The 17073-nt window shown below is 50.5% G+C and overlaps 1 non-coding gene across 1 annotated transcript; it reads right to left on the bottom strand.

The window, feature by feature from the left end:
• Positions 1 to 15604: 15604 nt before the first annotated feature.
• TRNAT-UGU (transfer RNA threonine (anticodon UGU)) lies at positions 15605 to 15676 on the bottom strand. The gene has a single exon. It is a non-coding gene; the product is annotated as a tRNA-Thr (tRNA).
• Positions 15677 to 17073: the final 1397 nt, after the last annotated feature.

Here is a 17073-nt window from a genome sequence, read left to right as displayed (position 1 = left end):
GTCACGAGGGAAGCCGCCATCACCAGGGGGTGAGTGAGAAGAGAGTGGAAAGGCTTTGTCATTCTGAATAGTCACGTGTCTGGTCCATGGCAGATGCTGGAAACGTGTAGCTAATTGACTCTCGCAACGCGCCTGTGTAGTGGGCACTCCTCTTCCCCTTTTGCAGATGAGCAAACCGAGACCTTGGGAAGTAGTGACTCTTGCTGAAGCCTAGACATTTACTATGTGTGGACGCAGTTTTGAAGCCAGGGTGCTTGGGTTCCGGTGTCTACGCTCTTTCCACCCAGCCCTCAGCCACCTTCCGCAAAGTGGCCTCGAGAGGGACACAGAGATGGGACTCGGGAACATCTGGGGCCGTGAAGCCTCCTGACTTGGCTTTGGAGTGACCACCAGCCCTGCAGACTAACACGCTCAAGCTCCATCAGGCTGAAGGGGTTGTTTTCCCCAGCAGAGCCCCCTCAGGTCAGGTCCCTGGGATGTAAAATCAGCACCTTTGTCATGTTTATGTCTATAATTTTGGGGGGAAAGGAATGAAAAATGAAAATAAAAAGCAGCTGTGTAAGGGCTGCTTGGAAGCCCATCAGCTGTAAGGACCTGGCCCCGGGGTGTCCCATGGCATCTGCCCCAACACCATCCCACTGCCCAGGCTTGCCACTGCAGCTGTGGTCGGCGTGGGTGATGCTCCCAGCTCCCATATCCATCCACATGCAAGCTGTGGTCCCTCCCTCGGCTGTGAGGCTGGCCACAGCCATTCCCACGCAGGGCTTTGTGACAGGACGGGACTGTCACAGCCGGCGAGAGGGGGAGAGGCCATTTGTCTGTTTATTCAAAATATGCATTGAGTACTTTTTTTTTCTTGTGAAAAATCTTTTTTTTATCATTTTTATTTTATATTGGGGTATAGTTGATTTACAATGTTGTGTTAGTTTCAGGTGTACAGCCGAGTGATTCAGTTACACACACACGTGTCCATTCTTTTTCAGATTCTTTTCCCTTACAGGTTATTACAGACTAATGAGCAGAGTTCCCTGTGCTGTACAGAGTAGGTCCTTGTTGATTACCTATTTTATACTAGTAGTGTGTATATGTTAATCCCAACCTCCTAATGTATCCCTCCCCACACCTTTCCCCAGGCAGCTCTGTTTCTGAAGACCCAACGGCTTTGCCTCGCAGTGTTCTGGCTTTTTCTGAGTCCTGGAAACCAGTGTCACCAAGCTCCATCTACAGAGGCTCTGGGGGAAACGGAGTGAGCGACTGTCCACTCTGGAGGGCAGATAAGGGGCTGTCCAGGTCCTGTGTGTGAGATAGACACAGAGGAGGGTGGCCAGGGTGCTTGGGAGGGAACCTGAGCTGCAGTAGCCACAGGGCCAAGACCCAGCCCCCCGCAGGGCGGGACATAGCCAGGGTGTCACAGGGTTGGAGGGTGGGAAGCCACCACAGGGTCATGGCGTGGCCACTCCTGGGCCAGTGGGCCCTCACGCCAGCCTCCCACTGCCCGGTGAGGACTTTTTGTTTGTGGTGACAGGCCGGCAGGCCTGCCACCTGTGTGTGCCCCGCTTGCGTGCACATCCAAATTCTCGATACCCCTGGGCAACCGGACATCCCAAGACCAGAAGTCTACTCTTGAAGATGGTAATAGTCAGGGCAGGCTGACCGGCTGTAGCACAGAGACCCCAAAATGTGATGGTTTAAGCCCAAGAGAGACATATCGCTCTCGTCCAACAGTCCAGGAGACAGGTACTAGTTAGCAGGGGCTTCACTCCACATAGCCCTTTGGGGATCCAAGTCGCCCACAGCTGTGAGATCTTCAGCCTCGGGGCCTCAAAGGCCACCCGGGGTGTTGCCAGCCTGGTCAGCTGAGAAGAGGAAAGAGCTGGAGGGTCCGCGTGGGCAGGCGGCCCCACGCGCCTCCCTGGCCAGGCCCGATGCCGTGTGTTTACCCTACACCCCAGGGAGCACAGAAACTGAGTTCTGATCTTCTTAAAGAGGTACCAGTTTCAGTCGCTCAAACAGCCAGTCCACAATGAGCACCTGCTTTGTCCCAAAGCGTGTGCCAGCCCCACGCGTGGTCACAGTGGGGCATTGTGGCAAAAGAGCAAAGCACCACAGTCGCTGGGTGTTGGCTGCATCCGACTCCGGGCTCCGGGCTGCTGGCTTGGCTGGGCTTAGGGGGTGCAGAGAGAAGATGCCAGAGAGATGAGCCCAGCAGACACAGAGCAGCAAGGAGGATGCCAGGACTGCAGTGACCCGAGGGGCAGTCAGGGCGTGAGGAAGGGGCAAGTGAGAGGTCACCTAGAGGGCTGGAAGGGGGCCTTGGGGGAAGGAGAGCCCAGGCTCCTGTCTGAAAGGGCAGCTGCTGTTCGGCGACAGCTGCTTGGTGCCCGGCAGGAATTGGCACCTAGGGTGGCCCAGTCTTCTGATTTATCTAGAATAGGCAGAAATGCAAGGTGTGTGTCTGTGTATGTATGTGTGTGTGCATACTTGAGTGCATGTGTGTGTGCGTGTGTGTGTGTGAGAGAGAGAGAGAGCAAGCGAGAGAGAGAGGGAGAGAGAGAGAGAGAGAGAGAGAGAGAGAGAGAGAGATCTTGGCTTTTTAGATACTGGCTGGAGGTTGAGTCAGCTTTGCTGCAGGCAAGTCTGAGGTCTGCGTCCTGGGGCCAGCCCTGAGCCCTGTGCAACGGAGACACACCAGGAACTAAGTGATGGGATTCAGAAGCAGACGACCAGGCAGCAGTGTCCGGAGCCGGGGTTTGTGACCAAGGGGCCCATTCACTGTATTGAATGGGTCAGCCTCTTCATTCCAGGTGCCTGTCATTGGTACCTCATTTTAATTTTCCTAAGAAGCCTCTGAGATGGATCGGGAGTTTGGGATTTGCAGATGCAAACTACTATATGTAAAACAGATAACCAGGACTTCCCTCACGGTCCAGTGGTTAAGAATCCGCCTTCCAATGCAGGGGATGCAGGTTCAATCCCTGATCGGGGAACTAAGATCCCATATGCTGTGGGGCAGCTAAGCCCGCGTGCCTCAACTAGAGAGCCCACACGTCGCTACAAAGATCCCATGGGCCGCAACTAAGACCCAGTGCAGCCAAAAATAATAAATAAATAAAATAAATAAATATTTAAAAAACGCAGATAACCAACAAGGTCCTACTGTAGAGCACAGGGAACTATATTCAATATCCCATAATAAAACACAATGGAAAAGAATCTGAAAAAGAATATATATAACTGAATCACATTGCTGTACAGAAGAAATTAACACAACATTGTAAATCAACTAGACTTCAATAAAATAAATTAAAAAAAAAAAAAAAAGCCTCCGAGACAGCTGTGGTGATACTTCTCTTTCCACGGCTGACAAGGCTGGAGCTCAGAGAGGTCGAGTCACTTGTGCAAGGTCACACAGCTCATAAGCAGCCCTGACAGACCTGATCAGCCTTGGGTGTGGTGGAGACCAAAGCCTCTTCAGGAAGGAAAGCGGAACTCAGAGCAGGGCAGTGATTTGCCTCAGGTTACTCAAGAGCAAGGTACACTTGGGGGCCAGGCTCCAGGCCACAGATGCTCACTTCCTTCCCACGGTTGTTCTTTCCCACTCAGCCCCGGTCCCTCTGCACTGTCATGACTGCAGATGGAGCTTCACCTCCCCGGCAGAGCCTGCTGTGAGCTGAAGCCCGGGGATCCCTTCGTATGGTGAGACTTGCACAAAGTACACAACCACCTGCTGACTCATCTTCTGGCTGAGCCGGCACTCTGGTCTACCCAGTTTCGGGCCTGGCCCACCTGCACTGCATCTCTGGCGGGATGTGGCAAAGCCAAGCCACGTGGGATCTTCATGAGCCCCGGCTTCTGTGGGTAATTCCTGACACGTGCAGCCTAAATGTCGGCCTGTGCACATCCATCCGGCTTGGCCTGGGTGGATCTTTGCCTTGAGGCAGGGGACTGGCCCCCGTGGCCTCAGGGAACCCTTCCCGCTGGGGACAGCCGTGACTGGTGGAGCTCAGAGCCACCGCCCTGCACCCCCCAAAGGGGATGGACCTAGAATCCCTGATGGGGTGGAAGGACTGCCACGTGTCTTTTCTCCCTGGCAAAGTAGGTGTCGGTGCTCCATTCTTCTGTCAACCTTTCCCGAGCCCAGCTTGGGAAGGAGGTGACCTGCAGCTTTGGCCTCCCTCCTCGTTTTCCAGCCCCCACTCCCTCCCCCTCCCTCCACTCAGACCAGCTCTGGATCAGCTCGGTGAGCTCCCAAACCCACACCCACTGAGGTACAAATCACTGAGCATGGTTACAGGATGCCCTCCCTGTAACAGGTTCTCGGGACTTCAGACTCAGACTGGGTCTCACACCATTGGCTCCCTGGTTCCCGCCTCCTTGGGCTTGGGCTGCGGCAACACCACCAGCATCCCTGGGCGCCGGCTTGCAGGTAGCAGACGGTGGTACTTCTCGCTCTCCATAATCACATGCGCCGATGCCTATAATAAGTGTCCCCTTAGGTATATCTCTATATATCCCATTGGCTCTGTTTCTATGGAGGGCCCTGACCATGACATTCTCTCTTGTCAAAGTCTCAGCTGGCACGTTGCTCAGGCCCCTCTGCCTTGTCTCTCGGCACTTCTGGAGTGAAGCCCCTGTTCGCATGGCCCAAAGGGGTCCCTGCCTTACCCCTGCATCCCACCAGGGGAAGAGGTGCAGCAGGATGGGCACAGCTGGCTGTGGTACCCACCCCTCCCACTCACATCCCGTCGGCCAGACCTCGGGATCATGGCCACGCCCAACCGCAAGGGAGGCTGGGAACGGGGTCTTTATTTGGGGTGAACACTGGCCAAGCTAAGAATCAGGTCTGTCACTGTGTGAGAGAGAGAATAAATGGCAGGGGACAACTAGTAGGTGCGAATAAAACAGACGTGCTCCTGCCTTGAGGGGACTCACGGCCAGGTGAGGTGATGGACATCAAATGACAAATGACCCTAAGAGTTATGCTTCCCACTATGCTGAGTGGTACCATGGAAACGCACAGGGAGCGCTAACGAGGGTCGGGGAGGGCAGGGATCAGAGCAAAGACCTGGAGGAGGATAGGGTGGGGGGGGAAGTGGGGAGGTTCCCACCGAGCAGAGAGTGGAAGGACCTTGTGTCCGGCAGGAAGGTGGCACTTAGAGGGTTAGCAGGAAGGCTGCTATAGCTGGAGCCCTGTGAGCGATGGGGTGGGGAGTGGGGGGCGCTGTGAGATGAGAGGGGTAACTCGGGCAGGCAGGGCCTTGCAGCCAAAGTTAGGGGCTTCCTTCCCAGCAGTGGTGGAGGATTCAATGGAGGGGGTGACATAGCTGCACTGCGGCTTCAGATCATTCCACGTTACTGCCTGGTTTTTCTGGAAACGGGGATACTGGAGCTCAGCAAAGATTACAAGGGCACCATGGGGGAAGTGGTCCCACTGGGGACAGGGGGTGGACAGAGGGCTTGCTGGGCTCTATTCCCTGCTGGTCATCTTGTGCCCAGTGAGAATCACAGGAGGTTGGATTTGGGAAGATGGCAGAGAGCATCCAGCCCAAGTCCTTTGTGGTCCAGACAGGGAGGCTGAGCACAGAGAGGGAAAGGGGCTCCGCCAGGTTGCCCAGCAGCAGCGCTGGAGTCAGAACCGACTCCCCGGATGGCAGCAGGATGGAAGGGGTCACTGGGTTGAATGGGTGTCACCGGGCCCCTGGGAGCTACCTGTCCGAAACAGCTCCAGAAACTTAAGTCTGCTAATTAATTTCTAATTCCAGCCCTAAGCCATAAAATCAAACCACATACTGATCTGCCCACAGTTGCCTGACAGCTGGCCTGTCTGCTCACAAATTGGTATTAGTGGCACCAAGAGCAGATTAACATGGTGACCAGGCACCCAGCAACTTGATGCCACCAGCTGAGCTGCTACAGCTGCCAGTCTCCCCCAGCTGCTGAGCGGCCCAGACACCTACATTTCCCCAACCTTGGGGTGGAGAGCAGTCCAGGGTCCAGCAAGGGATGGTCCTCCCTTGGCCACCAAGAGATGCTACTGGTCCACCGTAAGATATAGGAGAGGATGCAGGGAAGCATGGCCAGGAAGGCCAAGGTTTCAGGGTTAGTACAGGGCTTAAGAATCAGTGGGGGGACTTCCCTGGTGGTCCAGTGGTTAAGACTTCAGCTTCCGATGCAGGGAGCGTGGGTTCTATCCCTGGACCGGGAGCTAAGATCCCACATACCTCAGGGCCAAAAACCAAAACATAAAAGAGAAGCAATATTGTAAAAAATTCAATAAAGACTTTAAAAGTGGTCCACATCAAAAAAAAATCTTTAAAAAACAAAGAATCAGTGGGGTCCATGGACATTCATCACCTGAGCAGAGCCAGAGAACTGAGCCCAGAGAGGCAGGTGCTATGCTCACGGTCACACAGCACAGGCCTACAGCTCTGACTCCCTCCCTATCAATCTAATGTTTTTCCTGTTCCACCACTTGGAGGATGGGCCTTTTTCACCATTACTAACCTGAGTTTCTCTTTTATGGATTTGTCCACTTTGTCAATTACCATCTCCTAAGCACCTACTGGGTGCCAGACACTATACTAGGCACTGGGACGCAGGAAGCAATCACTGTGGAAAGGACTAGAGGCATGACAGGGTCATTCGCTGAGGTGAGCGCAATGTACGTTATCTAACAGGGAAAGGGGAGGAGTGATGGAAGGGAAGATATCTCAGAAGGGATGAGTGATGATGTGGGTTGTATTAGATAGGGTTGGAAAACACCATAGTAACAATAGAGTAAGCAAAGCATCTCTCTCTCGTGTGAAATTCCAGAGCTAGTAGGGTGATTTTGATCTGTAAAGACCTGGGGGACCCAGGCTCCTTGCACCTTCCTGCATCACTATCCCTAGAGAAAAGCCCTGGTCCTCATGGGCCAAGATGGTGCCTAGAACTCCAGCCATCACATCTGCACCCCAGACAGCAGGATGGAAGGACAAAGAGGAAGGAGGCAAACATATGGTCACCAAAACACGTGTTACAAGAATGTTCAGTGTCAAGAACTATGAAGGGGCTGAGATTTTACTCAACATGAAAGCTAGTGTGTCAGCCTGCCACTGTTTTACAGAGGTTGGCAGAAAATGCGAGAACCACGGACTTTATTACTCACAGCACAGCAAGTAGCAAGAGCGTCAGCATATTTGCGTCAGTTCCTCTTGTTCCCAAGTCCCAGGAAGCAACGTGGATGGGCCCAGATGGATGCTGCACATGCAGTGAGGTGTGTTACAGGGGAGGAACCCTGAGATTAGGGAACCTGGAGCTTTTATAACAGGAATTAAGCACACCCACCATTTGCTCCATGGAGAGACATGTTTTCTTCCAAGACTCTTCACGATAGAAACATCCTTCAAAAGATGGCTTTATTCACGATAGCCCAAGCCTGGAAACAGCCCAGGGTCCATCAACAGGGGCATGGGTATATTCACACAGTGGACCGCCACTCACCAATAGAAAGAAACCACTGATAACAGCAACAACAAGGATGACCCTCGAAAACATGATGCGGACCCAAACCCATGAGACACAGGAGTATATATTGTGTGAATGATCCATTTAAATGAAATTCAAGAGCAGGAAAAGCTAATTGATGGTGGAGAAAATCAGAACAATGGTTGCCTAGCAGTGGGGAGAAGGTTGAGGATTGACTGGGAAGGGGTGTGGGGGAATTTTCTGGACTGCTGGTTCTCCATATATTTGTCAGGACTCAGCAAATGTGCACTTAAAGTTTGTTCATTATATGTAAAAAAGTATATATACACAAATATACACAGAAGTATTTGGAGGGAAGTATACTGGTGCCTGCAATTTACTCTGAAATGAATCAAAAATAGGAATATTGATGGAGGGATAGAAGGATGGATAGATAGATGATAGGTAGAGAGATCCATGCTAGATCATATAGAATCTAGGGGGTGGATGTGTGAGTGTTCACTGTATAACTCTTCCAATTTTTCTGTATATTTGAAAATTTTCATGATAAAATGGGAGAAAAAGAGGGGGTAGAGGTCATATACCAGCTGTCCTTTTAGAGGGTTCCCAGAAGCTGCCAGGTGATACTTCTGCTCCCACCCTATTGGTGGGAGCCTAGTCACATGGCCATACCCAGCTGCAAGGGAGGCTGGGAAATGTAGTTCCAGGGGAACCTGGATCCTGGTAAAACTCCTAACACTGAGAAAGAAGGAGGGAACAGACACTAGAGATCAACCCGCAGCCCCTGCCACGAGCAGGACTGCTCTCAGCCCACACGGTGCCTTCATGGGAATTAGAAAAAGGCACCCCCTCCTCTGGGCTGGTGAGCTTGGGGCCTGGGCGCAGCTCAGAGGGGCTGGTGGCAGCCCTTGCTTGCCGCCAAGGCCAGATAGCCTCCAGTAGGTGGAGGGTGTCAAATCCCAGGTCAGACCGTTGGGCCCAACAACAGGTAGCACTGTGGGAAATCACCCACCATAGCTGAGGCCAGAAGAGGTGAGCTGTGTTTTTTTAATGCTTTTGGAACTTGTCTGGAGGCAAAAGTGGAGATATGGAAAATGGAAATGCTTGCTGAGAATTGCTTAACCCATAGTGGACGCTAGGCAGGAAGGTCATCCGTGGGCTTTCCACATCTTGCGTGTGTGGTTTATGTCTGGGCTACACATGGGATCTAAGGGGCCTGGGATTTTTGTGGAAAGCATGGGGTAACCCTGTGCTTGGCTTGTTTGATGCCGGAAAGGCTGGATTGTTCTGGGCCTGGCTCAGAAACAGAGCAGGAAGCTCTAAAACACGGAGGGTGTGTGTATAGGGGGCACGTGCGACCTGGAAACCCTCCTTTTTTCCCCTTGGAGATGTGCTGCCTGGAAGGAGGGGTAAGACACAGAACTCTCAAAAGAGTTGCCCTTCTCAGCCCATGGTCCTTCCGTTCACCTCAGCTCAGGTTAGAAACATAAGCGTCATCCTTCACCCTTGTCTTTCTGGGTCTTTCCAGAATCTGACACTTTCCCCACGGCTGCACCCATCTATTGCTGGGTGATTGCTACAGTCCCCTACCTGGTCTCCCAAGTTCTCCTTTTGTCCCTCTACAGCCTGGTCTCCACACACAATCAGCGGGATTGTCAAGAAAACCCTGTGTCAGAAGAAAACCCTGGGCATGTGGGGTGGGAGGCTGTTCGTGGGTGACACCGTGGGGCTGGAGCCAAGGCCTCTGGGCCCTGTCAGCAGATGCTGATTGGCTGACAGCAGAGGACAGGAACCAAGTTATACTTGACTGGTCCGGGAGGATCCCATGAAAAAAAAAAAAAAAAAAAAGAGCCCTCCTTCAAAAATTGTAATCAGGCATTTGGCTTAATGTCCCGAGTTGTTGTACAAGCAGAGAAGATGAATCATCACCCAGGTGGTTCAGTATGTACAACGAGGTCCAGACAACTCTCCCCTCGCATGACTGTGGTGGATTGACCGACAGAGATGGGAAACTGGCCAAGCATATTGAAAAAGCAGCTGCTTCTGTGTGCTTTCTTCCAACGCACATGTAAAAACATATACACATCTTAGCTGCGATGTATTTGGAAGGCAATTAACATGAACAAATTCAGTTGGAAATGAAGCTCCCCTTTGGAACTATCACATTTTGTAAAATCAGTGCTTAAAGACAAAAGGATTTAAACTTGAAATAAAGAAACCTTTATGTCAGGATGGCAGGTCGTGTTTGTTCTCTGCTCAAAACCTCAGCAGAGCCAAGTTTAAACTTTGAGACATCCTGACTGCCGAGGGGATCCCCTGGGAGCTTGGCAACCCCTGACATCCAGACTAGGTGACCCCAGTGTCAGCCAGTACCCGGATGCCCATCCCGGCCGCTCACACCCCTTTGTGCTCCTGCATACCAGTCTCACCGGCCTCCTGGGTGGCTGCCTCGGGGCCTTTGCCCTTGCCCTGACGGCTCCCTCGCTTCCTTCAGTCTCTGCTCCCATGTCACCTCCACAGAGAGGCCAGCCTGTCAGCTCTACCCTTTCTTCCTGCTCACTTTCCCTCGAGATATGGGCGTCCCCGGTTTTGTTATGGAACCCCCAGAGTCTAGAAGAGCTCGGGCACAGAGTAAGAGCTCCGTTAAGTTTCTCGAATCAGGAGGAATGAGGAAGGGTTGGGACAGTGCCTGGGTAGCAGAACTTTGCCTTTGGAGGTGATGTTCCCGGTGGAGGGAGCTGCCTAATAAAATAACGAAGGCCTGGGAGGCATCCAGGTGGATACGCGCTGGGTCGCCCGCCTGCTCGCCTGTGTGAACTTCACCGCCTTAGTGACTTCGGCTGTACAATGGGAATAACCGGGCTTGCTTCTGAGTGTGAGGAAGTGAGGCTTTGGGCCTCATTCAAGGCTCAGTAGCATAATTATGGGTCACGAGCACGTAAGCTCAGATGAGAAGCCTTTAGGAGTCTTAGTACTCTCCAGTTACCTGATTTCCGTACCAACGAACTCCTAGTATTACGGACTAGCAACGGTGGCCCAGAGAGGTGCGGTATGTGGTCTCAAGGTGCACAGCTGCACTGGAAGGACAGCATTAACTCCTGTTTTGCACAGTAGCTGAACTAAATGCCACCCGTTCTGGGAACAAAGCAGAGGTCCTCGGGTGCTGGGCCCCCTTGCGGTAGCCTCCGTGTCTCCCCACCAGACCCTCACTTTCCAGACGAGCTTGACCAACACGGTGAGGGGCGGGCGGGAGGCGTGTCACAGGTGGAATCTGCCTGCTCCCCGGTCACTGGCCCTGTGCTTTCTGTCAGTCAGGCTGCAGCCAGGCCAGGGGCTTTGTAGCCACAGCTTTCTCTTTTGCAGACCTGTACACACCCTCCGGCGTGATTGGTGGGGCTGAGATGCCCCCTTCCCCCGCCCCCAGCGCCACTGCCATCAGACTGTCTCCAGGCCCACCATGGAAGGGAGCTCTTCAACACTTGCCTGGTGCTTTTCTGCCCCAGGGTCCCCGCCTTAGGACCCCGGCACCACCACCCTCCCCTCTGCTGGGGCTGGAACCCAAGCAGTCCCCTGACTGTCTTTGCCAACACCCACGGCTCTCACCCCACCCACCCCCGCGCATGCGCAAAATACCTCCTGACCTGTCTTAATGCCACTGCTCCTGCCATCTCCTTGTCCGGACAGGTACCCTGAATTCTCCTTCTTGCTGTCCCTCTGGCCCTGGGATCTCCTGCCCGAGCAGGTGCCAGAGGCAGCCTTTCAGGAGGTAAATCAGATCCAGTCTCTGTGCCCCCAGCACCGCCAGCCCCTTCAAAGCCTTCTTGCACTCAGAAATCTACATGTCTTTCTAGGGCCCCCAAAGCCCCCATGGAATCAGCCTTCTTACTATCCCTCGGCATATTCCAAACCTCTTTTGGGAGAAAATGTTTAAGAGGAAACCTGATGGGTGAGGGGGAACCAGCCCGCTAAAGAGTCAGGGGAACAGCGTGTCAGGCAGGGGAACGGCAAAACGGGGGCTCTGAGGCAAAAAAGCCCCCGGCAGCTTCTGTGATGGCCCAAGGCTTGGTGTGCAAGGTGAGCGCAGTGAGAGCAAAGGATGAGAGATGAGCCGTGGCCACATGGCTCAGGCAAGAGGTGTAGATTTTAAGCAGGAGTGTGCCCTGATCTGGTTTCCGTGTTCATGAGCATTTACCCGCCTGAGTGAGAATCTTGAGGTACTTTCCACGTTCCTCCTCCAAGAGTTCCCCTGCCCACCCCAAACACACACACACACACACACACACACACACACACAGCGCCACACACCCCTCCCTGATCTGGTTTCCGTGTTCATGAGCATTTACCCGCCTGAGTGAGAATCTTGAGGTACTTTCCACGTTCCTCCTCCAAGAGTTCCCCTGCCCACCCCAAACACACACACACACACACACACACACACACACACAGCGCCACACCTCCCATCTGTCCCCAAGCCTGGTGGATTCACACCCTAAATTGCCTCTGGCCAAGCCTGTCCCTTCTGTTGCCTCTGCTATGACATCTTGCCTGAGTGACGACAACCTAGGAACTGCCCCCCGTCCCCCCGCCTCAACTACAGCCTCACCCCTTCACCCCCACCCCAGGGCTCCCGGCTCATGGGCCACCGTGCCCCTTCACCCGCTCTGGTCACTGGAGCCCACACCACATCCTCAGGTCAGCGGCTCATTTGATTGTCCCGTGCAGTGCAGGAGTGAGGGCCCAGTGCTGCCAGACATTTAGACATTTCAGGGTAAGTCTGAAATCCCCATTTGTATGGGCAATCTCTCAGTCTTAAAATACTAGCTCGGGGACTTCCCTGGTGGTCCAATGTCTAAGGCTCCACGCTCCCAATGCAGGGGGCCTGGGTTCGATCCCTGGTCAGGGAACTAGATCCCATATACCACAACTAAGAGTTCACATGCCACAACTAGGGAGCTGGCAAACTGCAGCTAAAGATCCCGCATGCCGCAACTAAGACCTGACGCAGCCAAATAAATAAATATTTTAAAAACCCCCGAAACATTAGCTCAAAGCCAAAAATGTTTTAACACTGGTAGAACCAAACCCATGCCATGCAGCAAAGCTAGTCCAGACCTTCTGATCCGCAGCTGCTAGTACGGCATCTAGTCCAGAAGCTGACAGTCAATCTGTTATTCAGTCAACAACCCACAAGTTGGGACTGCTCACGGTTGCCAGGCATTGAGCTGGAATAGCGAGAGAGTCAATATCTTCTGTTTTCTCCTGTTCCTTTAAGGCTTTCATGATTTCATTTAAACCTTCGGTTCATGTAGAATTTATTTTGGTGTAACATATGAAGTGAGGGTGTAAACTCATTTCTTTTACAGATGGGTAGCCAATTGTCCCAATACCAAATATGGATAAATCCTGTTTTTAAAATGCCAACTTGACTATATAGTAACTTCCTATATATATATATATTGGGTGACTTCCTACCATTTCTACATTATGTCTATCCATGGACTTGCACTATACTTTTAATTATTTTAGCTGTATAATAGATTTTAAATACACAGAAATATCTGATAGAATTGTCTCTGCTCTGTATATTTCTTTTTCAAACTTTTCCTGGCTAATCCTGCTTGGGTATCTTTCCATATCAACCTTAGAATCAACTTGTCTGGTTCCACGAAAAGTCCTGCTGGTGCTGTCGTTATGATTATGTTGCTGTGTAGATTATAACTTAGGGAGGACTGACATCCTTATAATGCTGAGTCTTTTTTCCATGAATGTGGTATAAGTTCACGTTTGTATTCTTTGGTAGCATTCAAAAAGTTTTCTTCACATAGCGTTTGCACTTTTTAAAAGGAGTTTATTTCTAGGTTGCTTTTGCTAATGGAGTCTTCTTCCATTGTATTTTAGTACTGGCTATTGTCTGTATATTTCAAAGCTATAGATAATAGGAAACTAATTTTGTATCCAGTTACCTTACTCAATTATTTTGTCATTTTCAATAAGTTTTCGGTTGATTCTTGTGGCATTTCCAAGTAAACAGTCAAATAATCTTCAAATTGATAGGTTACCTCCTTTCCAGTTTCTAGTATCTCCCCCCTGGCTTGGGGTTAAAATATATAAAAGTCAATTCATGGCATTATCTATCCAGTTTAACTTCTTAAAAACTTGCTTTTTTTGTTTTGGCTGTGCTGCTCAGCATGCAGGATCTTTGTTCCCCGACCAGGGATTGAACCTGAGCCCCCTGCAGTGGAAGCACGGAGTCCTAACCACTGGGCTGCCAGGGAAGTCCCCCTTAAAAGCTTTTTTAAAATAAAAATAAACATTGAATTTTATTAAATAATTCTTTTAGAACATCAGAGATAAAGAGAAGATTCTAGAAGACTTCAGAGGCTGAAAAGGACACATAATGTGGATCATGGGACTTCTTAACATCAACCCAGAATACCAGATGCTAATAGAGAGCTGCCTTCAGAATTCTGGGGGAAGATGATTTCCAACCAAGATTTAGGCATTCATCCAAACTGTCAATCAATTATCCAATAACTGAACTCCCATATGCAGTTTCCAAGGAAGCTACTGGCGTACATATTACAGCAAAATGAATGGAGTCAACCAAGAAAGAAGATGGCTTAAGATCTAAGAAACAAGGAACCAACACAAGAAAGAGGTGAAGGGAAGTCTCAGGATAACGATGAACAGAAACGTCAGTACTTCTACTAGACAGCCAGACAGGAGAGCAACTGGTCAGGCAGGAGAAGGAGGACAGAGGGCTTTAAGAAAAAAATAGAACAGATACGTTACCAGATGTGTCTGAATATATCACTGGATGTTTAGACATGTTTGTGGGATGGATTAGTGATGTTACCTAAAAAAACTAATTAAATGAAAAACTGAGGTAATTACTAACTCCAGGGAAAACAAAAAGCTGTAGAAGATAGCAATTACAACCATTATATACTATTTTATTTAGCTATGAATAATATACATATAAATAATGTAAGTACTGAGTATTCCTTTAGCAACTGTCATAGAACTATATTGGAAGGAAAAGTGTGGGTTTGTGTGTGATGTCTGGTGGAGCATATCAGCAATCTTACACAGGAGGAAGCCAATAAGTATCTAAAAAATAATGGTCAAGAATGATATTTAGAAATATCAAAGTGAATGTCAGAAGGAAGAGCTAAATGAGTTGAAAGTAGTTGCTGCTGAGGAGGGGGCTGGGTAGTGAGAGGAGAGGGAGGATTGCTGATTTTTATTATCACTTTCACGGAACCATTTGACTTAAAATTTTTTCTGCATAAATATTTTGATAAAATAGAAATTTAATTTAAAAATGTTCATGTGTGCAATACCTAAAGGCACCTTTTGTACCACTTCTGCTCTCGGCAAAATGAGCTGACCAAAATTTGGACAGACCGAGATGCCAGTCCCAGCTCCGCAAATTATTAGCTTTGTGACCCTAGGCAAGTTGCTCAGTCTCTCTGAGCCTCCATTTCTTTCATCTAGAAAGTTGAGATAATGCTAGTACCTACATCACCGAGTTACTGAGAGGATAAAATGAGATCATACCTGGCCCTGCACAGGGAAGCATCCAGTAAAGACGTCTGCCGTCCTGGTTATTGTTGTTTCAATTTTGGTTCCCTCAGTTCCCAAGTGATTAGCCTTAGGTAACTCACTTTACTCTAAGCCTCATCTTTGAAACTGGAACAAAATACTTGGAGCCTCTTAGGAGATAAATGGGATAATGAGTATAGACTACCTGACTCCTAATCTCTCTAAAGCTCAGACTTCTCCTTTTTAAAACAAGAAAATCCTTTTAGGGTTTTCTGAGGATGAAATGAAATGACATAGCTGAAGCCTCTAGCACAGTTCCAAGGACACATTTATTTACTTTAAAAAGCTAGTGATGGATAAAACTAACAACGTCGTTTTAAAATCACAAAAGAACACCTTAAACATATGCTATACGTCAATTATATCTCAACAAAAATGAAAGAAAAAAAGTAGTATGTGTTGACCATACAAAATCTGGAAATTTTAGAAAAGTTCAAAAACAAAAGTCACCCATGACTGCAATGTTTTCTGATGACATTTTTTTGCTTTTTTTTTTATCTTTCTTTGGCTCCACAGCTTGTGGGTACCTCAGTTCCCTGACCAGGGATTGAACCTGGACCACAGCAGTACAAGTCCAGAATCCTAACCACTAGGCCACCAGGGAACTCCCTTCATCTAGTTATTATATCAGTCAATATAGGACAGTTCATGCTGCTGGGGAAACCCTACAAAAATCTCAGTGGTTTAACAGCACAAAGGTTTATTTCTGCTCATACCCACACCGCTGGAGTCGGGGTGACTCTCAGGGGTGCCGCTCCCCCCTACGGTGGCTCCTGCGGCCTCCTGGCCCCTGCACACCATCCACTGGCCCAGGGCGCGTGAAGCTGCAGGACTGTGAGCTGGGGAGCCAGGAGCCAGCAATTAAAGGCTGCCACCAGGAAGTGACGCTTTGACTTCTCTCACACGTCATTGGCCAAAGCAAGTCACGTGGCCATGCCTGAGCTCCGCGGGTGAGGAAGTGAGATCCTTCAGCGCGCCTGGCAGTTGAGGGCAGGGGTATAGAGGTGAGCCGTGGTGATGTCTACCCCGCACATTACAGAGTTGCTGTCACTTTGTGCATAGGCTTCTGCCTGCCGCTTTTGTCGCTAACCATTACGTCATGAAATATTCTTTGAAAACGTGGTAAACATGCAGCTCTAATAAAACATTTAAAGCGCTGTGGTGACGCGCTTTCCCTTTCCTTTTTCTCTTCGCCCTCTTACTTCTGGGGAGCTGTGTGCAGGGGGCAGTGGCCCAGGCCCCACATCTTTGCCTGCCATCGCCTCCCCAGGCCAGCGCGGGACAGGCACGTCCCGCTGTTGCTTCTCGGTGCTCGTGCAGCTCCGTTCCAGAAGTAACACGTTTGGATGTGGGGCGGAGAGAACCTGCTGAACAACTGCCGGCTTAGCAGCTCCACACGTGGGGTGCGGCTGCACGCGGCTCTGCTGGGGCCTCCTTGCGCAGTCAGCCGAGGGTGCGAATGTTCAGTGTTAAAAGTGACACCAGCGCGGTAGAGGCGTCGTTGTCAGTTGTTGCAGGAGATGACACCCGGGCCCGCAGGGCTGGGTGAGAGCTCGGGAGCGGCAGCCCCTCCTCGCCGGGTCCCAGGATCTGGGGTCTGGGAAAGTGAAGCTGTGGGGCTGCTGAGGACCGTGTGGTATCAGGAGGCTGCAAGCAGGACGGGAAGGAGCCCTGAGTCCGGAAGCCCAGCTGTTCTGTTCCGGTTCCTCTAACAAACTTTTGCTGGGTGCCCGTTCTGGTCACGCAGACAACAGTTGTGATTTCCACAAAAGAGGTTAAAGACAACCTCTCAGGCTTATAATCCAGTTGTGAAAGTGTTACCGATGCACTTGAAACATTAAAACTGGAATGCAGAATGCACCCTTGTCTGGCATTGGGCGGTGCGGGCAGATGGCCAGAGTGTCAGAGGATTTTGGAAGAGGGAGAGTTTGGTGAGGATGCGGAAATGTTTCCAAGGGTTCCTGTCCTTCCCAAGGGCTGCTACCAACCAAGGAACCCCAG

Source organism: Neophocaena asiaeorientalis, unplaced genomic scaffold, assembly GCF_003031525.2.
Source record: "Neophocaena asiaeorientalis asiaeorientalis breed wild unplaced genomic scaffold, Neophocaena_asiaeorientalis_V1.1 scaffold593, whole genome shotgun sequence".
NCBI lineage: Eukaryota > Metazoa > Chordata > Mammalia > Artiodactyla > Phocoenidae > Neophocaena > Neophocaena asiaeorientalis.
Note: the sequence above shows the minus strand (reverse complement) of the source record. Positions and strands in the feature narration are given on the sequence as shown.